The 14,775-nt window shown below is 47.1% G+C and overlaps 1 protein-coding gene across 4 annotated transcripts in view; it reads right to left on the reverse strand.

Annotated features, from left to right (window-relative positions):
• WASF3 (WASP family member 3) overlaps positions 1-14,775 on the reverse strand; it is a 75,402-nt gene that overhangs the window by 32,468 nt on the left and 28,159 nt on the right. For 3 of the 4 annotated variants that reach the window (XM_055542505.1, XM_055542504.1, XM_055542502.1), the window contains exon 2: positions 8,011-8,103. The gene's annotated coding sequence lies outside the window, so the exon portion shown is untranslated. Of the gene's footprint in view, positions 1-8,010; positions 8,104-8,753; positions 8,775-14,775 lie in introns of those variants that run through there. The other variant, XM_055542503.1, reaches the window with a different exon arrangement.

A 14,775-nucleotide genomic window follows, 5' to 3' on the forward strand; every position in this document is an offset into this window, starting at 1 on the left:
ATTGGCATTTAACTCCAGTAGTACTCTTCATTACAATTCAAGTCAAATGATTAAAGAATTTCAGAATCATATCAATATGCTTTCCACTTTCAGGCAACTTTCCTATCTTCCAATAACTCATCTAATCTCTTTTTAAAATTCCATACAAAAAAATAAAATAAAATTCCATACAACGAAGCTCTTCAGTTATCCCATAGCATGATTAACTGGAATACCTTTTTTCTCAAAAAAAAAAAAGAAAGAAATTATGGAAGCAACTCCACGGATGTTTAAAACAGTATGAAGTTCTCAGAACATCCCTTTCCGTGACCATCCCTGTCCATGTGAACCATCTGGAAGATGTCTTTTGGGTGAGCAGCCAACTGAGTGAGACAAACACAATTAGTCAGTTTTTCCAGATATCTTACTGCTGGTGGTTTTCAGTTGAATTTTGTTGTAATCAGAGGGCATGCTTTGTCTGATTTTAATTCTTTTAAATCTGTTTTGTTTTACAGCCCAGAAAATGGTGTGTCTTGGTGAATGCCTCACACATGCTTCAAAAGATTGTGTATCAGCTGCAATGACTGATGCGGCTGCTGAGATGTTCTGTATCCTTAGCTGATTTTTAATACACTCATTTCATGAATTACTGAGGGGGTGTTGAAGTTGTCAGTGATCACTGTGGATCTGTCAATTTCTCTCTTGAGCTCCATCAGTTTGTGTTTATGTATTTTGAAGGTCTGCTGTTGAACATATACACAACATTTAAGATTCCTGTGTCTTCTTTTTTAATTTATTACCTTTGGTTGCCCTGGGTCTACACTGCTGCTCATGGGCTTTCTCTAGTTGTGGCAAATGGGGGCTCCTCTCTAGCTGTGTTATGTGGGCTTCTCACTGCAGCGGCTTTTCTTGTTGCAGAGCATGGGCTCCAGGTGCACGGGCTTCAGCAGTTGCAGCTCTCAGGCTCAGGAGTTGTAGCGCCTGGGCTTAGGGGCTCTGCGCCATGTGGGGTCTTAGTTCCTCAACCAGGGATCAGACCTGCGTCCCCTGCACTGCCAAGAGATTCTTACCCCCTGGACCATCAGGGAAGTCCCCACTGTATATTCTCAGTGAAATGACCTCATTATCTTTCGGTGATGCTCCACTTTTTCTGGGAGATCACTGTGCTGACTTCCCGTGTTTGGATCTGTGATCACGTTGACAGGTATGCAGGAATTCTGTCCTCAGAATAAACATGATCCCAGCAGAAGTGGCCACACAGAGCCCGTGCTCTGACTCTGCCGTACTGTCCACTGTGAAGGGCAAGGTTGCGGCTGGTCCCCGGTTTTACAGCACTCCGCTTGCCAGCTGATGTCCCCAGGAGGTCACATGTCCGCAGTCAGAGGGGAAACCTGGGCTTCCCCAAGGCCCAGCCCGTTCCGTGACCTTCTACAGTGACACCGCCTGGCCTCTTCCTAGTTAAGTTTCAGATCAAAGTCATGACAAAGTGAGGGGCGAAGCAGGGGAAGGACCGTGGATGGTTCATCAGTCATGGTTCACTGGGATCAACGTCCAGGCTTTGCTACTACAACATGGTCCGTCCACTTCTGCAGGATGAGAGACAGAAAGGCACCAGGGTCCTGCCACTAATACCACATAGTCTTAACTGAGATGGGCCTCAGGTTCCTCTTCTGATCGACAGAGCTGCTGTTCTTGCAGGGTCCCAAGCTCTCATAGGCTTTCCTTCCTCCCAGTTAGATACACTTAGCTGGCCTCCAGAAACATCCACATTGGATTCGCCTGCACGCCAAACATCTGCACTTTGATTATACTTCAGCCAGTGGAAATGCAGAGAATAAACATCAAAAAATAAGACAAAAATCCCTTTCCTCAAGGAATTAAAGGTTCAGTGAGAGAGACAGGCATATAAATGAAGTTACAATCCAGGGTGACAAGTGCTAGTTTAAGGTATTTCTCATTTCCTGGGAAGTTAAAACACTGGAAAGACTTCACTGGTGGGGAAGAGGGGATAGGGGCAGGGTTACACTGCATCGCCAACCCCATGCGTGGCACATGGAGGCCACTCAGTAAACATCAGGGGGGTGGAGGAGTGCAGTTCACAGCCATGGCTTAGAAGCAGATCAGAGGTACAGTGGTGAGCACAGCTGCCTTCCAAGACTTAGAAGCAGCATCCCATTATTTTTAAAAAATCATCCAGTCTTTCCTCAAAACCCTCTACAACTAAATAGTAAGTATCTCTGGGTGGGGAAGGCAGAGTTCTGTCTATGGACTAACACAGTGATACATATGAAATGGTCGTTCACCTTTCCTTGACACGTGGACCCTTCAGGTGGATGCTAACACCCAGTTCTAACTGAAAAGGCAGAGAACGGAGGTCAAGGATGACATCTCTGCCCCTACGCGTTCACCACTGGCTCCTGTCTCATTGCTTGTCTGCTGTAAGAAGAAGCCCCAGAGCCATCAGTCATTAATCATGAAGGAGACACAAGCTGGAACCACTAGGAGGTGGCGGGCACACCTGTTAGAATGGACGAAGGCAAAACCACTGGCCACACTGAATGTTTGGTAAGGATGTAGGCAGAGCGCAGTTCTCTGCTGAAGGGAATGGAAAATGACCCAGTCACTATGGCAGTCTGGCAGGTTCTTAAAAGATTAAACACACACTTCTCAGGATGACCCTAGGACCTACTCCATGCCTGGGAACTCATGCAAAAGTAAAAGCACACGCCCAAAAAAGACCTGTACACGAACGATCATACATCTTCATCTGTAAAAGCCAAAAACAACCCCAGAATAGAAACAAGCCCAAATTCATCAACAGGTGAGCAGATAAACAAACAGCACTTCTCAGCAACAGCGAGGAATGAATCACTGATCCGGGAAACAACGTGAACGGATCTGGGATGATCATGCTGAACCAAAGTCAGACCAAAAACAGCACAGCCAGAAGGACTCCATCTCCGTAACTATGATGCTGTGATTTACAGTAACAAATATATATATTTGGTCTTCATCTCCATCGATGGCACAGAGCTCCAAAAACTCTCAGAATTCCTAAGTGACAAGAACTATAAAGGTGTCTTTTGCCACAAACAAGCCAACCCTGTTGAACTACACCTGTGGATGTTAGTGAAGTGACTCCGGACCCTCCCTAAGGATGGGGGGCTGGTTACCAGGGGAACCAACCCAGTGAGTAGAAGGCTAGAAGCTTCAGTCCCACCCCCGAATCCCCGAAGAGAGGACAGGGGCTGGAGGCTGAATTCCATCACCCATGGCTGATGTCCTAATGCACTGTGTTCGTCATGAAGTCTCCATACTCCCAAAAGGATGGGGTTCAAGGGCTCCCAGCTTCATGCACCAGATGCATTTACACGCCAGGAGGGTGGTGTGCCCCATGCTCACAGGGACAGAAGCTCCAGGGGCTCAGGACCCACAAGACTTCGCCCTTTGTTCTCATCATCAAACTGCTCATCATATCCTTCAAGGTCCTTCTAACAACCCTGCCATGAGTCTGGTGGGAAAACTGGCTTCCTGGGCTCTGGGCACCATGAAGCTCAGATGGGGCTGTGGGAACCTTAAAGTTACAGCTAGTCGGCCAAAGCGCAGGTGACAAAGGAAGCTGGTGGGGCGCGGGCAGGGGATCGTGAAGGATGGACCCTTCACCTGTGGGGTGACTGCCCTCCACCAGACACATGTCAGAACTGAGGTCAACTGCATGCCTGGAGGCTGGTGTCGCCAAACTGCCTGCCATTGGAAAACCCACATGTCTGGTGTCAGACGAAGAAGCGCAGACACACACAAGAGTGCTTCCCTTTACAGTCACATTCTGGAAACACAAACCCATCTAAAGAGACACAGGGAAGATCGGAGGCTGCCTGGAGGTCGGGGAGCGACTGGGGAGGGTTGACCGAGGCCAGAGGAGCCGTCCGTGGTGACGGTATGTGAGCTCACGTCTGGTCTGTGCTGGTGGTTTCATGGCCATGTGCATGGGTCAGAGTTCGTCAGACGGGACATCTCAAACACGCATCCCTTACTGTTGGTCAGTTACACCCAATAAAACTGCTTAAAACTGGATCCTGGATGAGAGATGCAGAGCAGAATACAAATTGGGAGATGCCTGGAAACGTATTCCCTATTTAGCTTCTGACATGATGGTCAGGTAGAAAGAATTACTGTCAGCCACAGACAAGAGACAAAAGACTACAACAGACCAAAAAAAACTACACACACAGAAAAAAGATAAATTTAGCAACTCATCGGGCGTGGCTCCAGAAGAGCAACACAAACGGCCACGGTTAATGGCTCGGTGAATCTGGCAGACAGAAACGCTAGCTCGGTTCCGAGGAAAAGTTTCCTCCTGCAGAGCTCCCTCCTCCTCAGGGGATGCGTTCCCCCCTCACCGGGCACAAGTCAGTACTGCAAAAAGGGTGAGCGCCGAGCAGAGGCAGCTGCTCTGCCGGGCCCTGCCTCCCTCCCGCACTGCAGCCGGACAAGCCAGACCACTGAGCCGAATCCGAGTTCTTCCACTAAACCCCAGTCCTCACCTACAACGTGGAAGCAACAACCCCTGCTGCTCACCTGCAAGGGCTGTGATGAGACTGCACACCAGCAAGGCCAGGAATGCCGAAAAGTGGACCCCAAACCCCCAGACACTCCTCCTGTGAAGGAATCGAGGCTTACTTGCCACACTAAAGAACTAGCCCCATCCCTCCCTCTCCTATTTAATTGGACAGGAAGGGGAGGACGGTTTATCAGCACCACGACCGGGCTGTGATCACACTGTGATGAGCAGGCCAGGCTCACGAGCTGCCTTCTGCCGTATTATTACTGCAGTATTCATTAGGATCCACAGTAAGCGTCTGTTACGTGAATGCTCTTTTAAATAAAACTACAATAGTAAACTTCTGATACGAAGTACAATAAACATGTGACCTACAGACACTTGACAAACACAAGATTAAGCTGAGTGGCCACTGCATTATTTTCCTAAGAACAACATGAAGAAGCTGAAACCATCGGGAGTGCTTTAAGACGTGTGAGGGAGATAGGGCTTTCCGAAAAACATGAATCTCCAAGAATTCTCAGGGACTCAGACTCTACTATGTGACCTATGACCTCAAGGTTTAATTCTCAGAAGGCTCTAGTTTTTGTTTCTGTTCACTCACTTGACCATAAATTGAGAGTCTTCCTGGAGATAAGTCAGCATCTCTTCTTCTTGTTAAGAAGATGCAGCTCTCCTTTTTCTCCACCCTACTCCTTTACAGCAACCAACTGAGAATGACATTCGCCAAAGAAATTAACGAAAGTCCAAAATGCATTAAAAATAAATTTAAGGTCCTGCAGGAAATGAACTATAAGATACAAAAGCAGATCATTTGCCAATCGTGTAAAGAAAACACTATCGGCATAGCCTGAAATATCAACTTGCACCATATAAAATTACCATTTTTGTTGGTCAAAAATAGCGAAATGTTGGTGATTCATATGAATGACATAAAATAAGGTCAAAATAGCAGTAAATCTGTAGAACCTATCAACTGTTCCCCAGCACACGTGCTATGAATCTGTAGAGTCTCTGTATTTTTAGAAACCAAAAGCATCCTGATGGCAGTATTTTTGGCAACTAGAAGCTGTGCTCGTGAAAGAAAGTTAAGATAAACTGAACGGCTATTTTAGTTAACTACACTCAATTGTTTGCACCATGAAAGCAGGAAGAGATGTACTAGTGAAATATCTAAAATTTGCAACACTTGGTCTCAAAGAGCACACCCGGCATCTTGTTGGTTCCAACACAGTACGAAAGGTGGATTATGATCATCTCCAAAAGGATCATTCGGGTTTCCAGGTGATGCAGAGTCCTGCCCCAAGGCCACAGAAGCTGAGCCCAGTACTAAGGTCATCTCCAGAACTGACTGGGCCCCTTGTAACTGTTGCCAAATAGCCCCCCTGATCCTTACCAGACAGTTTTCCTGACCTCAAATTAGGCAAAAATGCCCATCCCAGTACTCTCCCTATAGCACCCTAACCAATCACCTAATGCCACCCTTTCAGCAGAAATTTTCTTTGTCTTTAAGCTATACAAATTGGCTCAGTTCAGTCGCTCAGTCGTGTCCGACTCTTTGCAATCTCATGGAATGTAGCATGCCAGGCTTCTCTGTCCATCACCAACTCCCGGAGCCTACTCAAACTCATGTCCATTGCATCGGTGATGCCAGCCAACCATGTCATCCTCTGTCATCCCCTTCTCCTCCTGCCTTCAATCTTTCCCAGCATCAGGGTCTTTTTACAATGAGTCATTTTTTTGCATCAGGTGGCTAAAGTATTTGAGTTTCAGCTTCAACATCAGTCCTTATCCTTTAGGATGGACTGGTTGGATCTCCTTGCAGTCCTAGGGACTCTTAAGAGTTCTCCAACACCACAGTTCAAAAGCATTCAATTAACACCCAAAAAGCACTGATTCTCCCTGGTCGGTCAGGAGGCCAGCCCACTGCACTCGGGGTGCCCACATGATCTCTGCTCTTTGTTCTCAATAAACTCACTCCTTTCTGAAATGATCTGTGCCTGGAACTTCTTTTCCAACCCATGTTCGGACAGGTCATTTTACAAAAAATCAACCAAAGAAACAAAATCATAAAGCTGATGACTGGTTACACATGATAAATGGGAACATGTTATCAATCCATATATAAGCATTTTATATGTCATTGACACCCACTACAACTTTATAGGCTGGCAGATAAAGATAAACTTAACAGATAAAGAACTCAGGGCTCAAAAAGTAACTTATCCAGAGTGACATGACTAGTAAGTGCAAGAACTTCAACTCCAAACCAGCTGTGGCAGGTGCCAAAGTCTTAGTATGTTTCTGCAACTAACATCCTCCGTCAGCATCACCAAGTGAGGGTCCACAGTCTCCGAGGTGCTCTGAGGAAGGTTTTTCAATGTTTTCAGCAGTTTATCAAGATGGTGTGTGTGCGCTAAATTGCTTCAGTTGTGTCCCACTCTTTGCAACCCCATGGATTGTAGCCCGCCAGGCTCCTCTGTCCATGGGATTCTCCAGGCAAGAAAACTGGAGTGGGTTGCTGCGCCCTCCTCCAGTGTATCCTATATTATTACACAAAACATGTCGGTATATTCTAAGACAGGACAGCAAGCATACAAAACAACTGTTAACTCCACCAAAGCTAAGTGACAGTTATAACAGAGTTAACAAATAATGCTGTTATACTCTCATAGAATTTGAGAGGACATCTAAGCATTGTTTCAGATAGCCTTTTTCTTTAAAAAGCAAAGGCTATTTAATGAAGTTGAAACCAATGCGCGACTTTTAAGTACTATACACAGCTTTCCAGTTACATTAACAGAAAGAAGAAAATGCCGAAATAAGACCTCCCAATAGATGATGCTGACTTTTACCTTTAAACTTAAAAGAAAATAGTAATTTAAACCCACAAGTGATATAAATGTATTGCCTTACTTTCGTGAGTTTCAGATCACAACCACAGAAACCAAAATGTAGTAGATAGTACGGGCTGGTATTCAACAGCGACTCCCAGCCCCTACCCTCCCTGCTGTATCAGAGGCTAGCGGGCAAACCCACATTTCTGAGGCCCCTGGCAAGGGGAACCCTGAATTTGCTTTCGACTCTTTCCCTATCCGTATACCTTATATTTATTTTTCTTGTTTTGTTTCACTGACTAGGAAAATTCTGAAATAAATGTGCAAAATATACAGGGGAGAAAATGAGACCCAGTTTAATGAGTCAGAAACTGCATAGCCACATTTGTGGTTCACATAAAAATTAACCGGAAATGAATAGATCAAATTTCAGTTTTCCTCTTTCAAATTCTTACTGTTGACTAGGAACAAAAGCTTGATATATTGCCTGGCTGTTAATATTTATACATTAAACTATATTAATATTTAATATTTAGAAACACTAACATACTTTATCCTATTTCAAATTAACATTTTGAACTACAATGTTACAGAAATTAAATGGCTTTAATGATGAAATGCACACACTCTTACCGTGTAGCTGTTGACTTATGGGTTGCAGAAATGTCCCCTAGGTAGCATCACCACTGGCTCAGGTATCAGTAGTAACAGCAATCAAAATTAAAGCTAAAAAGGAAAAAATAAAATTTAATACCAGCAAGCAAAATGCATTCGAGTCTCCAAGAAAGTTTAAAATTCAAATTTCACATTTTGATTATTTCATCAAGGGAGCTCTAGTTCCAGAACTAGTTCTTTTTTAATTAGCAGGGAGCTAATAAGGAATGTGCATTCTGGTATGACTCCCACTCCTTTTCTTGGAATAAGCTCTGCAAGTAACTTCAAGGAGTTGAGTAAATAACAGCCAAAGGGAAGAAACACAAAAGCCCAGTAAATCACAGGTCTGTTCAGTGGAACTGCTCACACACACTGCAGGCTTGTGACCGCCCTCAATTAATGGAATACCAACCCTTTGCACAAGAACTCTTATTTCAAGTCCATAAAAATCTTGGTGATCACTTCAAAAATATTTCAATAGTACATATGGGGATAAAACAGTGACACAGACTCCATGTGGGCCGAACTGACCCTAGTGTTTCCAGGATGACTGAGAGTAACAGCAAGTCTGCAAAGTCACCTGAAGTTAAACACTGTTCACCAAATGCAGTACCAAAAACAGTATAGCTTCCCACCCAGAGTTACGGTTCACTGCGGAGAATACAGTTAAGAAAGGTATAGTGAACAAGCATTAATTCATCCAACAAAACTTTTCCAAGTACCTGTCGTAAGTTGGCCCCCCCTTTTCAACACTGCGGACACAAAAATCACTGAGAAGACACCTGCTCAACCCTGTGAGGGCGGCCGATGCTGGCAGATACAACACAGCACAGTAGATGCAGGAAAGGGCAGAGCGGCCCGGAAGTGGGTGGAGTGGAGCAAAAGCTTCCCGGGAGATCAGGGGCGGGTGGGGAGGGGTGAAGCTAGGAAAGGAGGCCCAGGAAAGGACAGGATGCAATGTCCTTAGGGAAGGCGAGCAGCCAGAAGTCTAGAAAGGCTGTGTTGTGAGCTGTATGTGGGCCGGCAGATAATGCACACCCAGAGTTAGGATCATCACCACCCTTTTGAAAGTGTGAAAAAAAAAATAGATCGTTCAATGACACTCTGATCCACACATGTCCTCCTAGTTTGCTTACTTAAAATTAACAGCAGCACATGACTTTCTTCCCCTTTCTCAGGAGCAGCTGTACGGCGGATGCTTGATTATGCAAAATTAAAAATGACTTTTCCCTAAGTCATTTGCATAAGTGATCATCCTATTTTCAAAGACAGAGAAGTATCTCTGGGTTTTAGATGATCCGGGCCAAACTTCCCCTGAACGAGATCACCTCCCAGCATGTATGTTTCACTTTGGATAAGGTTATTACATGTATCTGCTAGCCGTGCATAAGGGCAAGGCCAGTGTCCACATACATGTGTCCTGGGTGATGCTTTGTATTTACAGCCCTCAGTTACCTCTTCCTTCGGGAAACACAAGTGTGGATTTCCCCATTCATGTGAAAGGCTATGCAACTAATATTCTGTTATTAGTTATCTAGTGGTAAATGTCTCACTGAAGACTAAGCAGAATGCTAACATGTCACTCACATTTAACTCAACCTTCGTAAGGCAGGACAGAATCATGCTCCGTGCCGTTTCAATAAACAAAGAACGCTACCCACCATCCAACCAGCAGCCACGGCAGCTGCCCTGACAAGTCAGCCCTGAGGGGATTCAGAATGGAGAAAAACAGGATACTGGCCCTAAGCAGTTAAGACAGAGGATGAAGGACTACATTCCATTAGCCCAGATCCCCGCATCTTCCCCCACACACAAAAGCATTAAAATCATTATCTTGAGACGTCTGTCTTTTATGATTGCTACTGACCTTCTGATGTTCAACTACATGTTTGTTCATTTGGAGCAGTTCCTCAGAGAAACTGCGAGGCTATCTCCCAGGCTCTAGTCCTCAGTAGGGCACACCACCCCCACCACTAAATGAAATGTAACTCCCAACTTCCAGGCTACGTGGTTTTCTTTGGTTGACACAGGTAAACACCCTCATTAAAAAAAAGAGGAAACTGGGGATCGGAAGGTGTCTTGTCCAGACGACACGGCTTTGGAGAGGCAGAGTCTGGACAGGCGGTCTGGCCACCACCATTGCTCTCAGTTACCACATCACACAACGTGCATCAAAGGACCTCCTCAGGATGTGCACACATGCACTCTTCTTTCCTACTTAGTGGCCAACACTTCTAAGCTAAGTCAGGAGCTGTGAAGGGCTTGAAGAATTAACTCGGCTCTGTGAATGTGCTGCCTCACTTTACAAGGGAATGTGAATCTTTAACTCCTTGGAAGTTACAGGTGAAAACTGTGAAGTGTGAAATGTAGCGCCTCTATGGAGAGATGTCACACTAGCTCAGGGAAACACGGTTATATGCCGCACCATCAACGCGGTAGCTCAAAGGTCTATGTCCCTCGGTGAAGCCCTGGCCATGGTGCTGAACACGCCGCCCTGTAGCTACTCCTGGGAGCACAGCACCCTTCACCTCCTGCCAACAGGCGTGGGTCTGTGATGGTTCCCACCACGAATGCCTCTTTTCTTCTGGTTTCCATGCATCCAAATTTGCTCCAGCCTTCACAGTGCAACCTAGAGTAGCCTCCTTCACCCACCCGTTCCTCCCTCTGTCTGCTCAATAAACACTTAGCTGCTGGGGTGATGTGCCAGGCTTCATGTGTGTGTCCCCACCCTGTCAAGTCAAAGCCCTTACTGCACCCACAAGAACCCCTTGGTACCCCAGAAGAAAAGTCCTATCGACGAGGAATCAGCATTCAATGTGACGACGGTATGTGTGTGACATCGAGAGCACGGGGGAGGAGTGACAGCCATGGGGGATGGGGGAGGAATTCACAACCTTGGTAACACCGCAGCCTTAATTCAGATGACAGACAACCAAGACCTACAATGAGACAGGGGAGAAGTTTTTAATGGGAATGAACTTGAGAGGCGTGGGCGCTGGGTGATGGAGCAGATGGGCACTGGGGTGTCTCAGGGGTAGGGGTGGGCCTGGGGCAGAGGCAGCACTGCCTGGCTCAGCTCCTCCATACACACCCCCGCCCCACATCAATGGACGCACTCCACAGATGGACACTGGTCCATGTACAGCCTGAGCCACAGACAGCACTTGAGTGATTGCTTGACCTTGACAAGTGTTACAGAGGAGCTGAGTTTTCCATTTTATTTCTTAATTAACATTAAACAGCAATACATGGGGCTTTCCAGGTGGTGCTAGTGATAAAGAATCCGCCTGCCAATGCAGGAGACATAAGAGATGAGGGTTCAATCCCTGGGTCGGGAAGATCCCCTTCAGGAGAGCATGGCAACCCACTCCAGTATTCTTGCCTGGAGAATCCCATGGACAGAGGGGCTATAGTCCATGGGGTTGCAAAGAGTCAGACACAACTGAAGTGACTTAGCATTAGCATTATTTCGAAACTACAGCAAGTCATAATGTAAATCAAGGATAATCAACGGAGCCAGGGTAAATATCTGTCTAGAAAGATATGTCTTTTTCTAAAAAAAGGAGGCAGAGAAGAAAGAGGAGAGTGGCTTGATCCTGAGTTCAGGCCATTTCAGATACATTACAGGCCACTCATCTTCTAAGCGGTTCAGGTGAACTTGGTCTACACTGTTCTGTGAAAGACATGATTGAATTTACTTACGAAATAACGCATTTTGTTCTAAACAGCACTTTAAAAGGTCAATGATAATAAAGCTGTCCCTGGGATTTTGCCCTTTCCTCTTAGTTCCTACAACATCCAAAGTCAACATGAAAGAAGGAACTCTGTGATGTGAAAACATCTAACCTGAGAACAGGTTGTGTCTAAATAACTCACTGGTAATCTGCCAATAATTAACCTAATCTGATTGTAACAGGATTTGTTTACTATTTCGGTCCCTGCCATCCCGCCTAAGCTTCTGAATTCCAGTTTTCTGGAAATGGGGAGCTGAGTACATATGACATGCACACGTGGTCCAGGACAGTGGTTTCTGCACTGCATTCCAGGGCCACCTTCCTCCTCAGACTCCAGTCTAAGTTCCTCTCCATCCAGGAGATCACAGCATCAACCATCTTCACGCTGCACACAGCAAGCTCTACTTACAAGATGGTGAGCACCCCGGAACATGCAGACTCTATCATCTTCAGAGAAATGTCTCATCAGCATGTCTAACAGGAATGGTTTTAGCTAGAAGCGTGTGTCTAACAATATGATAAAACAGCAACCTCTGTGTTGCTCGGCCTGGCCTCTCAGGTTGGTTATCTGAGCTTCAGCTCCCGTGGCTGGAGTCATTTTACACCTCTCAGGTCAGGGCCGCTAGGGACACACTTAGCCGGCCCCACAGCCCAGCTCAACACGTAGGGAGCTCCTGTGTAGAAGTGCCGAGGGGTACACATGGTCCTGGTGCCCTGTGTGTGTGTGACACGGTCCTCATGCCCTGAAAGCTTCCCCTGGGGAGGAACAGGGTGTGTGTGTGTGTGTGAGAGAGAGAGAGAGAGACACACACACACGGTCCTGGTGCCCTGAGAGCTTCCCCTGGGGAGAAACAGGGTGTGTGTGTGTGTGTGTGTGTGTGAGAGAGAGAGAGAGAGAGAGACAGAGAGAGAGTGAGAGTGAGAGTGAGTGAGTCCTGGTGCCCTGAGAGCTTCCCCTGGGGAGGAACAGGGGTGTGTGTGTGTGTGTGTGTGTGTGTGTGTATGTGTACATGTAAGACATGGTCCTGGTGCTCTGAGAGCTTCCCCTCAGGAGGAATGGGGTGTGTGTGTGTGTGTGTGTGTACACATAAAACAAGCAGCAGGAGAGGCACTGCTGTATAAAACACAAAAATAATATCGGCTGACATTCAGAGCCCACTCCCAACTAGGCACACTCATTTAACAATTAACAAAACCACATTAATTATCTTATGAGGATGCAGATGAAGAAAAATTCTCCCAGGTTTAAGTATTTGTTCATTTAAAAAGTATGTATCACAGATTTATATGCTAGGATCATAAAAACAATAGTTTCTCCCCCTTCATTTCATGATCAATGCTGCTGCTGCTGCTGCTAAGTCACTTCAGTTGTGTCCGACTCTGTGCGACCCCAGAGACGGCAGCCCACCAGGCTCCCCCGTCCCTGGGATTCTCCAGGCAAGAACACTGGAGTGGGTTGCCATTTCCTTCTCCAATGCATGAAAGTGAAAAGTGAAAGTGAAGTCGCTTAGTCGTATCCGACTCTTAGAGACCCCATGGACTGCAGCCCACCAGGCTCCTCCATCCATGGGATTTGCCAGGCAAGACTACATGATCAATAACTACCCAGTATAACAGGAAGACAAAATGATCAATTCTTGATACAATGCGGCTGGCTGTGCAGAGAGCCACGGCTGGCCCATACCTCTGGGCTAACAATCCCCAGCCAGAGACTCAAATAACCCAGATGGAGATCTGGGCCACATCAACGCCTCAGAATCCATTCAATCACTGAGCGTCTTCCTACGACATATAAGAAACACAGTCACGAATCAGGCGGAAACGAGGCCTGAAAGCTCTACGTGTCCAGAGCGACCCACACAGTGTCCTGGGAGGAGAGGACCAGCTGCCACAAACAAGACAAGACTTAGATGTGTGTGCGGAATAAAGTGACACCACAAGACTGATTCCTGTCCTCAGAGGTACAGGGATGATGCCAGGTCAATATAGACAAGTGCTCCGCCACCACCTAAATATGAAGGCATCATGAGGGGGTCAGAAAGTTCCCAGGTCCAGAGCCTGCTCATAAAACAAAGCATCTGTCCTCTCTGCCGAGGTCTGGGTAGCTACAGAAAATGCAGTGGCCAGAGTGGGAAGGGCCAGAGAGCCATCCACTGCTCAGTGCAGGCTCCCCTCTGGGTCACCCCACCCCTGGGTGCTTCTCCTGAACACTGCACAGGCAGAGGACACTGTAACCTCTCATTGTGAACACCTGTATTCGGTTCAAGCCTGCATCTTTATCACTTCAAACCCGTGCTCTCTGTCTGCCCTTGGAAACCAAAGAATCCACCTCAGCCACCCCTCACCTCTGCAAGTTTCCAAGGATCTGAAGGCAGGGGAGGGCTCCCAGCCCCTCTGGCCTTCCCCAGGTGCTCCAGTTTGCCCTTCACAGATGAACGTGTGTCAGAGGCACTGGGGGCCGCAGTGCACCCTCCCATTAATGAGGCCAGCCTGCCTGCTCCGTTGGCTTTTCCTTGGGGTCCCCGCACGATGAGCACCACACCACACCACCCCACCCCACAGGGTGGCATAGAGAATTCCTGGGCAGGTTCCACAGGTTTCCCCACCTGCCCCTCCTCCCCACCTGCATCTCCCACACCTGCCCTCCCACCTGTACACCCTCGGCCCCCCTCTGACATGAGTGATCACTTACATTGCTAGCTGCAGGTGGAGCCCACCCCCTCCTCTGTGCCCACCAAACCAGCTGGGCAATGCAAGATGGCATGGTGTGGTGGGCTCTGGAGCCAGAATCCAGCTCAGACTGGGCTCCCACTTACACCCTCTAGGGCAGGTTATTTAAGCTTAAATTCCCTGGAATACAAAAATGAGACCAAGAATCAAAGGAATGATCCCTGGGACAAGCTGGCCTCCCACATGGTAACATCGCCCCGAGAGCCTCCATCGCTGACCCAGCACTGGCCCTGCCTGGTCCCTGGGCACTGTGACTGCCCCCCGGGGCTGCGGGAGGATC

The sequence above is a fragment of the Bubalus kerabau genome, chromosome 12 (genome assembly GCF_029407905.1).
Source record: "Bubalus kerabau isolate K-KA32 ecotype Philippines breed swamp buffalo chromosome 12, PCC_UOA_SB_1v2, whole genome shotgun sequence".
Lineage (NCBI taxonomy): Eukaryota > Metazoa > Chordata > Mammalia > Artiodactyla > Bovidae > Bubalus > Bubalus kerabau.